General features: G+C 31.4%; 1 long non-coding RNA gene across 1 annotated transcript in view; it reads right to left on the bottom strand.

Annotated features, from left to right (window-relative positions):
• Positions 1 to 1,054: 1,054 nt before the first annotated feature.
• Positions 1,055 to 18,018, bottom strand: part of LOC129988647 (uncharacterized) — a 40,946-nt gene continuing 23,982 nt past the window's right edge. The window contains exons 2-3 of the long non-coding RNA XR_008785664.1: positions 3,105 to 3,165; positions 1,055 to 1,264 (exon numbers count right to left, since the gene is read on the bottom strand). This is a non-coding gene — a long non-coding RNA (uncharacterized LOC129988647). The remainder of the gene's footprint in view (positions 1,265 to 3,104; positions 3,166 to 18,018) is intronic.

An 18,018-nucleotide genomic window follows, 5' to 3' on the forward strand; every position in this document is an offset into this window, starting at 1 on the left:
TTTCAATTCCTACTATTAGTTCACACTCTCCCTATATATATTTATATATCTTGTTCAAATTTTCAATCGTTAATAAAATACTTTTTATTCATCCACTCAAGTTCAAATACATTTTTTAAAAACTTGTAGTGGATGCCACTTGATGTTAATATAGTTTTTTCAAATATTAATTCATTAATTAAATTTAATTAATTTTAGTTTTATATGGGAGAAAAAAAATTTCTCTCATATAAGATATTTAGCAGAATATAAATTTAGGAACAAATACCGTCAGTGGCGAAATGCTCGCTGGAATTTTTTTTTTCAGATTCTTTTTTCATTATGGGTTCTAGTCTGAGTCAAGGAGGAAACAAAATAGAAAATGAAACTTGTGAATAAATTAGCTAGAGAGAAAGTATATGTGAAAGAGAAATTTTTTCTCTTTTGCCACTTAATATTGTGATTCTGTCATATATACATATAAATATCAATTGTAATTATTTAATGAAAAATAAAATACAATTTTTCTTTGTTGACCTAAGTAGGAATTGACTTAATTTTTTTAAAAAAATATTATTTGTTTTAAGTTAGGATACTTTATTTTGTCCATTAGATTCTAAAAATTATTCTTAGGTTCTGAACAACTTGCTTTTAAAACTGTCATTTTTTTAAGGTGAAAACTTCGCTTTCCTCAAGAAATAATTTATTTTAAATTAGTTCTTCTACATCAGCATTGCCAAATGGATAACACATGAACGTAACAATTGGTTTCTAGTCTAGTAAATTTTTGAAAACGTCCCTCGAATTCGGAGTGTAGTTTTATTAGTTCAACACCATATTCCGTTTTTAAAGAAATTCGTCAGAAATTTTTTTTACGTATCCCATAAATGTTTCTTTTAACAAGCGCGTCTTGGGTCTTAGTAAAAGCGTTCACCCCAAAATGTCTTTGCTGTACACCGATCGATCGCGATCGACTTAATGTCCACCCCTGATCTAGAAGATGTCAATTTCAAATCAAATGGAGAATGATGTCCGAAATAAAGTCAATTATAAAATAAAAAGCATTTAGCGAAGATTGCATTGAAGAATTGTCCTCTTAAGTAAACCTTTATTAAAAGTCAATTTTATATACACATTTTATTTACATTAGTATCACATTCTATATACACATCAATAAAATACCAGCTCATTAGAGATTATTCAGAAGTATTTTTGCCGTCAAGAGATAAAACAAGATTTCGTCTTTAAAACCACAGTATAAGACAGTTGTAAATCCATATAGCTCCTGGAAAAAGAAAAAGCAGGAAATTTAATTAGGATTTATTAAAACAACTAAAGATAAATTCTTGTTCATTTAGAAAGCTTTTTAATAAATTTTAAATTTATTTTATCCCATTTCTAGTGGGTAAAAATTTTCCCGCTATTTAGCTTTTTATTGAAAAAGGAATTTATAATAGGCATATTTCAAGCAAGTTGCGTCCTTAACTGAAATTTAAATTCACAGCCTTTAAAAAATGATTAATTCCCATTTTGGGCTTTTTAACAAAGCGCGTGACTTTGTTAGAAAGCTCAGTATATTCTCATTTTCATAGCTCGAATTTTTATGTAATTAAAAGGTAAAAATATTGGGATAAGGGTTAGCTACTTCTACATGGGTTTTGTACGATTCAAATGGAACGAATTATTGTCTCGTCATAACAAGCATCTTTTGTGCCAATTACTTTTTAATGGCTACTTTTAAGAAATTGGCGGTTGATAACACCAATGTCACAATTTTCAAGTTATTGTTCTTTTCTTTTTCAATATAAAGCTGTTCTTTATTGTTCTTTTTCAATGACTTGCATGTATCTTAATGAGAAAGAAAATTCCGCCAAAGAAATTTTTAAATAATCTAAATTTTCCTATTCTCTTAGTCCAATCAAAGTGATTATAAATCGATTTTCATTATTCTGTACTGTAAAAAACTTGCAAGATTAATATGAATAGATGTAAGGACATTATAAAATAATTGTCAATCTTAAATTCACAATAATTCATAAGGTATTACAATCAGAAAATAAATGCAATATATAGTGGATGTCGAATAATGTGATCACGGTTAAAGTTATCATTCGCTTTATGTAATCAAAATTCCATGAACCTGAATCAAAAAATATAGATATACACGAAAATATTCGTTTAGCCTGATCATCGCAATGTTTGATGTTATCAAGGTTTGAAATAAAGAATTGACCGATCCTTCATTTTCAACCCATAGATATTCAAGGCTTTTGACAACTGAATTAGCGAAATTTCCATCGGGATTGAACTATAATCCTAGATACAAGAGCGTCTCACCTTTGCACATCTACACCCACATCAAGTCTACAAATAAAAGGCTTGCATATATTTTGAACAGCGCCATCTATTGTTAAACATGCGAAGTACTATATAAATGACAATGGTTTTGGGTTTTACCAATTTACTATTACTTGATTGTTATCATTTTGAAAGTTTTCCATTTAGTATTATTGAGTTATTCGGTGTATAAAGATCCCAATCATGAAACGCACCAAACTGCATTTTCGACTTTCATTGCCTTTTTTTTTGGTTTGTTTGTTTGATTTGAAAAAAGCTGCTGCCGAATCCCATCCTACACTTTTAGGAACTTGTGGTGATGTTCCATCATGTCCCAATTGTCGGTTTTGGTTTCAACGATTTAAGAGTGATGATTTCGATGTCAATGACAAAAAACGGTCTGGAGGATCAAAAAAATTCGAAGACAGTCAAATGCCGAAAATTATGAGACGAAAATGGGAAACAGTTGTAGAAAATGATAGAAATTGTTTTTATTAATATATATTGTACCAATTTTTCTCAATAAATGCCTTTTTAAAGTGAAAAAATGATCAAAATACATGTAAGCATCTAATACATACCCTTTGCAAATTTATCCGAATTTCTGTTTCAGTAAAGACTGATTTACACAAATGATTGCGTCGAACTTTTTAATGAAATTAATCCAAGAATAATTAAAAGCAAATTTAACATTCTTGATTAAAAAATTAACTAGGCAAAACTATAATACAGAACGTGCACAGTTTTTTTTAAAACTACTTGCAAGAATGCCATAAAATGGTACTTACACTAAAATTTTGTTCGTTTCATAGATTCAAACAGCTGCCAACTATCCCCAGCATCGCTTAACTGAAAGTAAAAATTTTAAAATTAAATTCATGTTAAAAGCATTATATTCAGTTCTCTAGAGCAAAATTAGATTCTTAAAAATGCACTGTCACAATAAAATAAAATGCGAGTCAGTGTCATGATAGCTGTCTATATTATCTAATATGACATAAATAATGACGAGTTTCATAATTCTTTATTTGGTACTCACTGGTAGAGTACTTAAATGTCATTCTTTGCATTCATTTTCCATTGTTTCAAAATTACTGTTTAATTTAAAACGATTTTCTTATCGTTGCCACAGTGTTAGGCAGTAATATTATATTCTACTTTACGGCATTTTAGGTCAATGTCCTTGGTGCATTTAGATTAAACAAATTCCTTGAACTCTTGCTTGATTATGTGATGTTAAAGCTTCCAGTAAATTGGTATAGTTTAAATTATAAGATTTGAGTTCCAAGATTTAAATCGAATTATAATTATCTGTCTTATTGCCTTATAAAGACATTGAATATGTGCGCCATTATGGATCAATCCTACTTAAAAGTGTAACTACCCCCCCCCCCTAATTTTATTTCTCCCAAATCGAAGAAACACAGAAAATTCAATTCTAGATATATCAAAGAATTTAATGCCGCAAGTTTTTCAGTCGTAGCCTATTTTATTTCCGATATCATATAGAAGCAAATTTCTAATCAAATAATGATTCAAATTCTGTTATCATATTTCTATTAAATTTCAAACATACTGAAAATTCTTTAAAACTTTTAAGAAAATGCAGCATAAGAAGTTGACGAACTATTAAATCTAATTAGAATATTAATCCTTTAAACTCGGAAAAGTAATCCGATGCATTATTATTAACCTTATACAAAGGCTTATTTATTATTCCGAAAAATAAATACATACAATAATTTTTAAGTTGAATTTCCCTGAAAAATTAATCTATATCTTTCTTTTTTCATTGTACAGGCTCTTTTAACAATCAAAATAGAAAAATAAATAAAACGTCAAAATGATGTACCGTCTTGAATGGGGAGCGAGAGGCGCCATTCGAATGTAAAAGGTTAATACAATATTGTCACAAATTTTCATAAAATATGATTAACGCATTTTTTGAAATAAGCAATAACTTCTCATTCTTAGAAATTTTTTTGTATATCCGCAACTTACATTATCTACACTATATTAGGTATGCAAAGTTTAATTTTAAAAAATTATTTTCACAGTAATCTGAAAAATACTAATTTTGGATTTTACTAGGCAAATTCATGCACTTAAAAGGATTTACTTACGACGTGTTTCAAATATAAATTTCAAATCCATGCCATCAAATTCTGGTCGGATCTTGTCTGAAATCATCAACACGATTTTATCAAAAGCCATCGCTAAAGGTACTAGAACGACTAGAGCACCCAGGGCAATTGTAAACAAGTCGTAATTTTCCATCGTTATACAGAAATGTCTTGAATTAAAATAGCTCGGATTAATTACTAAAAATCTTCGTTAAAATGAAAAGTCTATAGTCCAGACAGCTAAAAATAATTTTGTTGCTCTTATTATTGATTCATTATATTTTGTTTCAGACCTAAATTTGATTCAGAGAACACGTGGTGTTCTTTATCTGCATGCATCCACAATAGGAAGTTACAGTTTGTAAGCACCATCTGTGTGAGGGCTTTTTAGTTTTGTGGATACAGGTGGTTTTATTGCAGCGGATAAAAGGTTTTTGTTATTTATTATTATTGTTATTGAACTAGCAGCTGCAATTACACAATGGACGCTTCCAATAACAAAAAGAAAGCAATGCAATTCGCCATGTGGCCTATATTTCAAATGTTTCAAATAAATTTCACTAAACATCAATCAATTATTACTAACTGATAAAAAAAACACAATTCCTTTTTTAACTTTTAAAGAAAATTAGTTAGTTTGTTATATAAACGTCCTGTTTTAAAGAAACAGTAGGGCTATTTTTGGACGGATCTTGTAATTTTGAACCGCGATCAGATGACAAAAACGACACCTGAGCCGGCAACCCCTCTCCAAACTTCTACACCACACCACACCACACCAGAGGGAGCACGTTTGGTCCCGATGCATTTAATGTGCACCCGATCCGCTTACACGACGGTTCTTCGGGGTGAAATCGGATCTCGAACCTGAAACCCAACGGTTCCGAAGCTGAGGCCTTACCACCGCGGGCATACTTTTAAAGAAAAATATAGTATCCAATCACTATGTTCCAAGAAGAACCTTTTTAAGAATTTTACATTTTTTACCCAGTTTTTCAGGGTCAGGAAGAATTAATGGTAGGCTTGGTTTAAAGATAATTAGTTTCAAAGAATGTAATTCTATCATATTTTTTCATATTAGGTGTACCATGTACGTAGACCTTTTGCACATTAACCATATAATCTCATATTGGTGTGTTTTAGAAGTTTGGATAGAGGACTACAGGTTCAAGTGGTGTCCACGTCAACTGACCATGGTTCAAAAGTATGTGTTTCGAATTCATTATGCGCAATTATTTATTATTATTATAAAATTTATTTTTAGAAATATATATTGTTATTTAGAGAGAGTAATTTTAGAATAGTCATGAGCTTTATATTGGTTCTAATATTTCTAATTGCAGTTGTGGCCCTGATGACAGAATATGAGCTTCAGAACTTGATTTCCCCTATGAACCATCTTTTACTTGGATTTAATGCTCATTATGTGGGTCTGAGGCTCATTTTATCCCCTTGGTGGGAAAATTTGAAGTGAGGAGTTGGTTTTAACATTGCTCTTCTTAATATTTGACTATGGCTTCAAATCATGAGTTCTATTTAAAAACAGTCTTCGTGTAAATTCAAAATGGGATGTAAACAAATGAAATCAACCAATCATATTTTTTTTTATAGAAGAATTCTTTGGATGCAATCGCTATTGCACAAATGGCTGTGAAAAATCGGAAAATCTTTGATAAAGTGAATGGAAGTATTTCTCTTTTCAGATATTACAATCGAATTTTTGTGCTGTAAGGTAAGTTTTTTTTCCCTCACTTTTCTCCAAATTGATACATTTTAGGGGGAAAAAAACCCTTGAGAATCTCAAGTTACCTTTCCCTAAAGTTAAAAAAATAACTTTTAAATAAATGCTTTTTTAAGGATCTCGGAAGTTTTTCTTTTTAAGTTTCAGTCGTGGTTTAGATTATCATTTACAAATATATAATTTTTAGTTTCAGTTTTGTAGTTAAAATAAATCTCTTTGTTATTTTTCTTTCGAAGCATTTATTTCTTCGATTTAAACGATTCCTAGTATATATTTTTTTCATTCGATTACTTCTTGGATTTCAATGACTTTACGAAAATTTTATTTAATTCTTTGACTGATGTACTGTCTAACTTCTTAAGTTTTAAATGGTGTTGATAGATTACTTGATAGTTTGTAAATTTTACTTTTCATATTATAACAAGAAAAAAGATAGGGATCGTTTGTGATTATAAACAGAGGATAGTTAGGATCTCAAACAATTATGTTCTGGTACCTTAGTAATAGATGTACAAAATGAATAATTTTAATACGTTATTGATATGTTTTTCTATATTTATACATATAATAAAAATTATGTTCAAAGTTATGCTGTTTTTCACAGTGTGATCGGTAAAACCTTTTTAAATCCTTTCAGCCATTTACACTCGGATTGTGCCTCTCATTCACCATTCAAGATGGTTGCATCATTTTGACGTTTTATTTTATTTATTTTTCAATTTTGGTTGTTTAAAACGCCTACAGAATGGTAAAAAGATGTTGATTAATTTTTCAAAGAAATTCGACTTAAAATATTTATGTATACTTATTTTTCAGATCAATAAAAAAATCTTTGTATTAGGTGAATAATTATGTATCGAATTACTTTTCCAAGTGCAAAGGGTTATATTCAAAATGGTGTCTCGCATAGGTGCTGAAATAATGTGTACCTATAGTAAAATGACTATGCTGTATTTATTAAGAAAAACTACAGCGCCTCTAACATAGAAGTAAGGAAGTTAGAAAAATAATTAAACATATAAAGGAGATCGGCCAAAAAGTCTCGTTAAAGTGCATGTTACATCATATTAATAATATAGAAAACACTTTCATGGAGTTATTTGTAAAATTGACGGAGATAATTAGGACTAAAATTACAAACTTTCCGTGCCTTGAAAAAGGATTTATTGTAAATTTAAAACATTCTTCGGTATTATCATACATTTTTCCACGCTAAGCAACGGCAAAGTGAAATTTAACAACGAAGGAAATAAATAATAATAATAGTAATAAATCTGAAAAAACTCGCTCATTTCAAATGCAAGGAGGAATACTGGAGAACACATTTTTCAATATTTGGACATTAATCAATTGCGGTAGATTAAATATTAAACTATATTTAAAATGATAATTTGGAATAAATTTTAGTGCAGTAGAATTCAAATTGTACAAATTCCCACGGGGGTGGGGGCACCTCGTAATTGAGGATGAGAAGCTTCCGATATGGAGGTTGATTATCACCACATTTGTGGATACACGAAAAGTTGGAGGTCTGGCTCCTCCCATCGATGATGGAACGTACTTCCTTAGTGAAGTGTTGTGCCGTAGCCGGTGATGATCCTTTGGACTCAATCACAGTTCCCTCCAGTATTATTGTTGCTGCGGTCTGGTCATTCAAGTCTTTCCGTATGCCTTCCAGCGGGTCGGAGTAGTTTGCGATTGTGATTATCAGAATTGTTTGGAAAGCACGCATTCATTAGTTTTAGTGTTTTGCGTACTAAAAAAAAAATCAAATTAATATAAAAAGAACTCGAATCGAACCCAATCTAGATATTATTATTGTTGTTGTTGTTTCTAATGGCACTTGCCATGGACAAGTTCGTTGACGAAATCAGCAATTTTAAACCGAGGGGGCGTCTCTTGTTTCTTTATAGTAACGCCAACTAGGGCCAAGAGTACGTCTTAGCTACTCACGCATCACATTCGCTTGCATAGTCCCCTTTTACAGGGGGGGGGGGTGGCGGCACATTCACACATCTGACAGATAGAACAGATGAAGAACAACCATGCCCGATCCGGGACTGGAGTCCAGATCGCGGGTAGGACCGCTACCCCTATGCCAGGACGCCGGCTAGATATTATTTAATTATAGAATCGGTTTTTACTTTCTCGTATACGTAGTGTAGAGAAAGTATCGTAATCGTCAAAAAAGAAATTTTGACGTATCTCCACGTTTTAGATCTCTGAGTTTGAAAAACACATTTTTAGAAAATATTTGTCTGTCTGTGACAAAGATAACTCAAAAACGCTTTGAGCTAAACGGTTGAAATTTGGTATAAAGGCCGTGCACACAATTTGCAAATTTCTATGAGATTTTTGAAATCTGATATCTGATAATTTGTATATGTTTAGTGAAAGTCTGTCCGGCTATTCGAATATACGTAAACACGATAATTACAAAACGAAGTGAGCTAGATAGATAAAATTTTGTACACAGATTTATCATCTATAGTGTAGACACCTGCCAAATCCAATGAAAGGTTGACTGTCTGTCTGTCTGTACTTTCAAAAAGATGTAAACGCGATAATTCAAAATCACAATCTCTTAAATATATCAAATTTGATATTGGAATTAGTAACGACTAATTTGTCACAAAATCCCATATCAAACTTGTGTAGTGTATAGTTTATGTCAAAGTTTTGTTCCAATCGATTCAGAAAAACGTGTCTAAAAACATATTGTATTTTGGAATACTATTAACGCATGTCAGGGATTAATCGCCAAATAACTCGCCAAGGATGACACGATAGATTCGGTAAATATACTGTATTCACGCCAAAAGATAATATTTCGTAACTATTGTACTTTCAATGCCATGTAAGGCGTTCTCTGGCATGACTAGTTTATTAGAGAATATGCGAGAAAGTTTTTGGGAGACTACTGCGATTGGTTTTAAAAAATTACAAGGCAACATATTGTTTTAGAATTTTTAAACAATAGAATATAAAGATTACAGAAGGTAATTAGGAATATTAGAATAATGTAACATTCAAACGATACATGATTTGAATATCAGTTCGAGCGCAAAGCTCTTATAGATTTGATGAAAGCATTAAATTTATATACTCACAAAACATGGAAAAGAGTATAAGGAAATTTCGGAGTTTTTTAAAGGTGAGGGGCCCTTAAGTAGTTGCCTTCTTTGTTTATTTGATAGTTTGGCCCTACCTCAGCATTTCACTGGCTCCGCTACGACGACATAGAGTTGCATGCATATTTTACACTTAAAACATATATAATCCAATTTTTTATTCAAGCAATATAGACAGACCTTTGCTGAGATCACACTTACTAATTTTGGGTGTTAATAAAACTAATTGTATAAAGAGTAGAAATAAAAAAAAAATGGATTTTATATCTTTTATGCCTAAAGTACGCATGCAATCCAATGCTTCCGCAGCGTCGCCAGTGTAATATTAAATCTTTGTTTTTCGCAATATCTATGTAATTCTTCGATTATCCTCCTTTCAATCAATCAAAATCTGCCCTAACCGAGCCAGTTCTAGAAAATTAAACTGTGCTTTTCATTCTTTTAAATAAAATTAACAAAGTCTGAGTCGACAAATTTCTCACAACTAAAATTATACAATTTTCAAACGCTTGGAAAAAATTAGTGCTGCCATCTATTGGAAATAAAATTAACTTTATATATATATTTTAGAATATTTTTTTATTTTACGGTTTCCTTTATTTTTATTTTTTTCTATAATCTTCTAACGAAAAGGAGAAATATCGAGTTTAATTTTTCTCAATGAATTTTTGTCAAAATATTCATTTCATATGCAAGAATAATTCTGTAAAAAAATGTTATTCATTTTTATAGTATTAGTTGTCTTTCTGAAATTACGGATATAATATCGAATATAGATTTTAGAATCATTCAGATTCTCACCTTATGCTACGAATTTTTTGTTTATTATTTTAATAATTATTTGCGCTCACTGTTCAATAAGGAAGTCTGCAGTTCTTATGTTGTTGAATCTTTAATTCTTCATATTAGATTGAAGCTTAATTTTCTTCGAGAAATTTATCTACATCTTTCAAAAGACGAAATAAAAAACACTTAACCTTTAATAACATTGCTCAAAACGATAGTGTGCTCACACACACACACACACACACACACACACACACACACACACACACACACACACACACACACACACACACACACACACACACACACACACACACACACACACACACACACACACCTTCCTTTATTATTAGCTGAGATCTAATAACTTGACCCATAATATTTCAAATTTATTAATTTCCATGTAATGATATCATTTTGCATTTATTTACATATCATTGAAATAAGCTTGGCCTTTACTGATTTCAGTTTTTATTTGTTTTAAGAAGTATATATTAAAATTTCATAAAGTATAATTCATTTATATCAAAGATATTGGAATTTTTTTGTATTGAACTTGCAAACTGAATTATTAGAAGATGCTTGAATTTTACATTTTGATATGTTATCAGACAACAATTTTTTTTTTTTTTTTTTTACTTTCTCGAAGTATAGAGAAAGTATTGTAATTATCGAAAAATTCCGAACTCGAAATGTTGATGAATTTCCGAGTCCAAAAAGCATATTTCTGGAATTATGTCTATCTATCTGCGAAATTAATCCAAAAAATGTTTTGAACCAGATGGGTAAAATGTGGTATATGGATTTAACCCCAAATTTGTAGATCCCCGTCAAATTTTGTATGAAGTTCATTTACAAGAAGTCTGTCCGTCTGGCTGTTCGAGTTCAAGCAAAAACGATAACTAGGAAAAGATAAAGAGGAAGATAAATAAAATTAGATAAGGTTAAGCATCTAAAATATAGATACGTATAAAATTTGGAGCCAAATTCATCAAGGGATTGACCGTTTGTCGGTCTGTACGTTTGTATGCATATAAGGTGGTTACTTAAAAGCGAAACAACTTAGATAAATGAAATTTGGTACACAGATTAAGCATCTAAAACATTATGTATGAAATTTGGAATCAAATTCATCAAGGGATTGACCGTTTGTCGATCTTTTCGCATGCATATAAAGGTGATCATTCAAAAGTGAAACAACTTACGTAAATGAAGTTTCATTCACAGTTTTAGCATCTAAAAAGCAGATTTTTTTTTTATGGAGTTTTCAACTTAATATCAGAGGGATTAACGTTTGTTGATCTTGACTTCTGCATGTCTTTAAACTCAACAACTAGAAAACACAATGATCTAAATGAATGAAATTTGGTATGTGGCCTTTTGATTGCAGTTGTGGTTCTAAGTCAATGAGGCCGCGGTGGTCTGGTGGTAAGGTCTCGGTTTCGGAGCCGGAGAATTTCAGGTCCGATCCCCGATTTCACCAAAGAATTGTCGTGTAAGCGGGTCTAGTGCATGTTAAATCCGTCGGGGGCCAAACGTCCTCCACTGGTGTGGTGTGGAATTTTGGAGAGGAGGTGCCATCTCGGGTGTCGTCCTCGTCATCTGATCGTGGTTCAAAATTACAAGGTCCGTCCCAAAAATAGCCCTAGTGTTGCTTTACAACGGGACGTTAATGCCACTCAACTAAACTAGTTCTACATCAAATTTTGGTTTCTTGGAAAAACGAATTTTTCAATAGTAATGCTGAAATTTTATCTGATGAAAATTATTAAAAAAATTTCACCTCATTATTAATATTTTGTTTAACATCTTCCGCACTCAAATTCAAAATAAAAGATTTTGTAACACTCTAATAATGCCAATGCACCAACCAAACATCAACCCCTTCGAACTATAACACTCTCTAATAATGCCAGTGCGCCATCCTCCTCTCCAATCCAAAGTACGGCAATACAACACTAGCTATAAGGCTGTGAGCATGAAAAACCTGCCGACCTCGAGAATTAAGTTAAGCTGTAAATTTAAGTATTGGCTAAATGTAGAATTGTTATTGTGTAATAGTAAGTGTAATGTATTGTATAATTGGGTGTCTATTAAATTTTTTAAAATTGTTCGAGCCCGTTTTCATGCATTGCTCTTACAATTTTAATAAATTAATAGTTCAATATCAATTATTTTGAATTGTTTATAATCATAGTTATTTCTGAAAAAAATCTAATAATTATGTGTGATTAACAACTTTTAATACTACATTTGGGGACTAAATTTCCATGCGTGTTGAACGTTTTGTTCGTGACCTTTACTGTATCAATTTCAATGATTGATTAATTTGCAATTTATGTCGAAATTTAAACTTATTATTTGATTTACTAAATTCGCTGAAAAAAATTAATATTTCCAAGTAACTCTTTAAAGAATCATTTTCCCTTAACGATAGTACATCAAATTATTTTAGTGATTGAGTATATAAAAAAAACTAAAAAAAATGAAAAAAAAATAAGCAATTTTATTAGATAAGAGTAGTTTTGATTTGTTAGTTAATTTTGTTAATCAGATTAGCGTATCGAGATGTTGCTTCGATAAGAGATTTCTAGGTTTTTGTTTTATTGAAAAATTGGATGAAAACTCACTCTAACTTTCATTCACCATTACGTGATGAGCAACTGCTACTACTGCTACCACCACCACCACTACTAATAGTAATCAGTTTTATTATTAAAACCACTACATTGGCAAAGTTTCTATTTTTGATTTCCAAAGTTATTTGGATATGGCAGCTTTTATCAGAGTTTTGCAAAATAGCCTATAATGGATCTTCAAAAATTCATGAATTTTTACTTTTTCGTTTACGTTGAAAATATAATAATCATAAAAAAATTCGAACAAGATTTTGAAAAAAAAAATCTCCACGATTTAGGCCTCTATGAGTTCAAAAAACTCATTTTTTGTAAAATGTCTGTGTGTCTGTCTGTGACAAAGATAACTCAGAAACCCTTTGAGCTAGATGGTTGAAATTTAGTGTACGGCCTTTTCACTAAATTTGTAGTTTTGTATCAAATTTAGTAAAATATATTCGAACAACCGAACTTTCTCTGGGTCTAAGTTAACAAAATAATTACAAAACGAATAGAGCTAGCTAGGTAAAATTCCATACTCAAATTTAACATTTATAATGTAGACACTATAATGTAAATTTGCAGCCATACCCAACGAGGGGTTGACTGACTGTCTGTCTGTACTTTCAGAAACACGATAATTCAGAAACGCAATGACTTAAATATATCAAATTTGGTATGGGATTTTGTGGCAACAAGTGCAATTTTGTGTCAAATTTTTGTTTCAGTCGGTTGTGAAAAACATGTCTAAAATACAAATTCAATTTTCGATTACTATTAACGCATGTGAGAGATTAATCGCCAAATAGCTCGCCAAGGATGACAGGATAGATTCAGTAACAATGCTAAGTTCATGCCAAAAATTAATATCTTGTAACTATTGAATGCCAATGCTATGTGAGGCGTTCTTTGGCGTGGCAATTTTTGTTAGAGAGTAAACGAGAAAGGTTTACGGAGACCATTCCCATTGGTTTATAAATATATTTCTCACGAATTTATAAAGATTAAGATATTTTCTAAGATCATATGTAAATGAATCACTTGCAATTTCATTCCCTCTTATTTAAATAAAAAACGGAACCAGCTGGTATTAATCAAATTAAGATTCTAGTCATACAGCATATCACAACTATTATCGGTAAAAATATCTCATCAACATAACATCTCAAAATCAAACACATCTTGTCAATGGTTTATCATATCAGATAAACCATTTTGTAATACAATAATCGCTATAAGATTGAAAATAAAAAGTTTATTAATTGTTATATCTCGTTGTTTCTCCTACACACTGTAATTTAACGCTTCACCAGTTAAGCGTGAACGTGTAATATCTTCCTTCAGTATAGCTTTCGATGGAAGGTGAAAAACAGGAAATCATCCAGATAAAATTTGAAATAACATAATCATCAGCGCAATGACATAATATTTATTCAAAAAAAAAAAAAAAAAAGAGGGTATTACAGGATAAAATTTGTTTTAATTGGATAAATTTGCTTGTTAATTCGTGCAACAATTAGAATGGTGAAAGCTGTTGGAACCGATCTTCAAAGTACTCAGATATAATAAGTAATTTTCGTAATTTCATCATACTTTCATTCGGAACAGATATCTGATAATTTAAAATATTTTGCTGTACAGTAAAAATTGGCTGATCCAATTTTTTTTTATTTGAATTTCTTGGAAATTCGAAATTTTTTCTATCCCTTGAATTTCTTATTTGCAATACTATAATTCGTATTTAATTTGGTTAATTCGAACTGAAAATTAAAAAAAATATTAGAAATTAATATGTTTCTAATAACTAAATGCATCTGTATTTTGTGTTCTTATAATCAGTTAATAATATACATAGAGTTTTACTTTCAAGATGACCATAAGCAAGCTTGACCCAAAGTCCCTGAAAGATAACGAGACAAATTCTATCTTTAGTCCTTTCCATGGCCCTGCACGTAAATTACAATAAAATTGTTGATCACGTGGCAAACAGCGCACATTACTTACTAATTTTTCATAAATTTAAACAACGTATTTTTTTCTTTTCTAGCTGAGAAGTAGTTATAATGGCAGAAATGTTTAACTTTCTTTTCTCTTTTGTTCTTGTAAGAGGATTATATGCATGTTGTGAAAAGTTTAAGGGTTGCCCAAATGAAAAGTGGACAAACTGAATGAAAAGAATACCTTTATTGGAAATCAAAAGAAATCGCCATGGACGTTGAAACACAGGTTCCATTGTAGCAGATCTATACCTTTTCTGCAGAAAGATGATGTTGATTCTTGAAGTCCTGCATAGCTTCCTTCACTTCGTCGTCTGAATGGAAACGTGTCCTATGTAATGCTCTCTTAAGGGACCCAAAGATGTGGAATTCACAGGGTGACAAAGCAGATTGTATGGTCCAAACAGGACCGGACTGGACAGGTGTTCCAATACCTCCCAATGGAATTTTTTAAGGTCAGCTGGGTTTTAGGGAAGACGTGTGGGGGGGGGGGCATTGTCATGGAAAAGGATCACTTGTTGTATGAGGAGGCCTAGCCATTCGCTTTTGATTACTTTCCATAGTTTCGCAGATTACTGCAGTATTGTGTGGAATTGATAATGGAGCAGGAAATGAATCAAGTGTGGTCCACGGTAATCGAAGAATCAGAAACCGCACGTTGTTCCTATCTGGACGCATCCATGCATAGCACGAATTTACTTTCGATCAATTTCCTCTATATGAACAGCTTTCACTGCTGAACGCCTTATGCAGTGCACACCTCCTACCGCCCTTTATATTCCTGTTCGGTAGCGTTGCTATAGCTGCAGTCATTCTGACGCGATCCTAAGTGTCCGCTTTCCATTTGGGCAACTATAATAGTTTCAACCTTTTTCAAATATTATAGGTACTGTCTATTGAAATAGTTGATTCAGTCCCTTATTAACTATGTAATATAATTTATCCACGCCTTTTCATATTTGTATTTGTGAATATATTTTTCCACTTGTAAAATGTGTCCCTTTGGGATTTAATAAATAATATCATTTGATCATAAAGTTTCCTTATTTTCTAAATCTATTGTTTGACAGCCTTTATAACCCCTAAACACCTGTTAAATTGCATTTTTCCCGGTGGGAGTGTTTTTAGCTATCTGGATGCATTTTACAAATATGTGTAATAAATTTTATTTATCAGAGCTTTTGAAATGCTTTTTTCTCACTGTTCAAATTCAAATGTATAAACACATTAACTTTTAACTCCTCAGTGTTGTGGGAGAAAAAAAAAAAAGCCCACATCTCTTAAAGTTTAATTCCAGCTGCTAGATACTGGACTGAAGAAGCCATTTATTGCACAGGCTTCAAAGAAATACCAGGGCCGTTGTGTCCTGGGGGTAAGGTCTGGGCTTCGGATCCGGAGGGTTTCAGTTACGAGACCCGATTCCACCAATGAACCGTCGTGTAAGTGGGTCTGGTGCACGCTAAATCGGTTGGAACCAAACGTCCTCCCGCTGGTGTTGTGTGGAAGTTTGGAGAGGGGAGGTGCCAGCTCAAGTGTAACCCTCGTCATCTGACCGTGGCTCAAAATTAGCCCAAGTATTGCTTAAAAAGGGACGTTAACTAAAACTAAAAGAAATATCTATGCAGATCTTTTCCGAGAAGATATCCATTCCGAGTGCATAAAACCTAACCTTATCTTTGTAATTGTCTCATTCTGTTTTGAGTTTTCATCCATGATCATAGCCTAGTGTTTGGGAGTAGAGTCTAGATACCAAATTTCATCTGTCTAATTCAAAGTGTTTTGTAGTTATCGGGCTCAGACAGAAATTCATTTTCTTACAAAGTGAGATTTAAAACGTGGAGATTTGTCTAAACCTTGAATTCAAATATATTAACGGTTACAATACTTTGTTTATGTAATTATATCTGTATATCTGTGAATCCGATAACTGACAAATGCTTTGTGCTAGGCGTATGAAATTTGGTATTGGGCTTTTTTCATCAAACTTTTAGATTTCTATTAAATTTTATGTTTAAGGGAGTTTATCTATATGCTTATTCGCGCGAAAGTAAGCAAGGTAATTAAAAAACGCTGAAAATTAGATAAATAAAATTTGGTACAAAGTTTTAGCATTAAAATGTAGGTTCATGTGAAATTTTGAATCAATTCCATCAAAGTGTTGGCTATCTGTTGGTTTGTACATTCGCATGCATGTACTTGCGATGTTTTCGTAGTATATGATGCATGCAAAATGGCTATAAAACTCAAGATTTTGATAATGAAATTTAATATGGGATCTTGATGTTAAAATTGTATTCCGTATCCAATTTTGGTGTCCATCGATTAAAAAAAAAAAGGGGGTAAAAAATTCACATTCTTTAGTATTAAACAGTACAAAACACTGAAGTGGAAAATATTATATAGCTATAGCAAAAAATAAAAATTTGAGCACTCGTAGTGTTAACGGCCTTTCCAAGGTCGTTATGTGGCGAAGAGAAAAAGGCATAATATCATTATTAGGAAATATGCGAGAAAGTTTTGGGAAGACTACTCATTCTGGCTTATTTAAAATGCTTTTACACAATTAAATCTCTTTTCATTTTATATATTAAAAATTTTTCATTTATGTTTCTATTTAAAAACAATATTGCCCCCAACGATTAAATTCAGTGATTCTCAAAAAGTAGCGTATAGCTTGGAAATATTGAATTTAAGTGCTTTCTATTATCCGACAAGTCTTAAACACATTCTTTGCCACAACTCAAGCCTATAATCTGAATAATTTAATTAGGGAATAGGAATTTGAATAAATTAATTATCTCTTAATGACAATAGAGAAAAATTAGTCTAATTAGAGAATGGGCGTGAATGACATGTGATTCACGCGGCAGCTAACGTGTTAATGAATTTTGTTTAAATGTCAGCGCAATATTTCCCTTGTTGTTTCAGACAATTCAAGGCCGTTATCTGAAGATACTAATAGTACATAACCGATAATGATGACATTTCCATTGCTTTTTGATGGCGATGGAACACTCATAATTAAATTCTATGCGTGTTGAGGTTGTCGCTAATTTTGCTTACAATTTTTAATATAGCGATAAACAATATTGCCTTAAATATTACGTTTAAAAGTTTGGAATGATTTAAAAAATTGCATTTAAAAATTTAATTTAATTAAAAAAATTACAAAATAATTCACCTATTTTTACTTTATTCCATATGAATTGTACAAAGAATAAATGTTGTTGTTGTGAAAGTTTTTATCTCAATTTTCGATAAATCGCCATGTTTCAGATACCTATGAATTCGAAAGAAATTTATAATTTT

The sequence above is a fragment of the Argiope bruennichi genome, chromosome 10, assembly GCF_947563725.1.
Source record: "Argiope bruennichi chromosome 10, qqArgBrue1.1, whole genome shotgun sequence".
Taxonomy (NCBI): domain Eukaryota; kingdom Metazoa; phylum Arthropoda; class Arachnida; order Araneae; family Araneidae; genus Argiope; species Argiope bruennichi.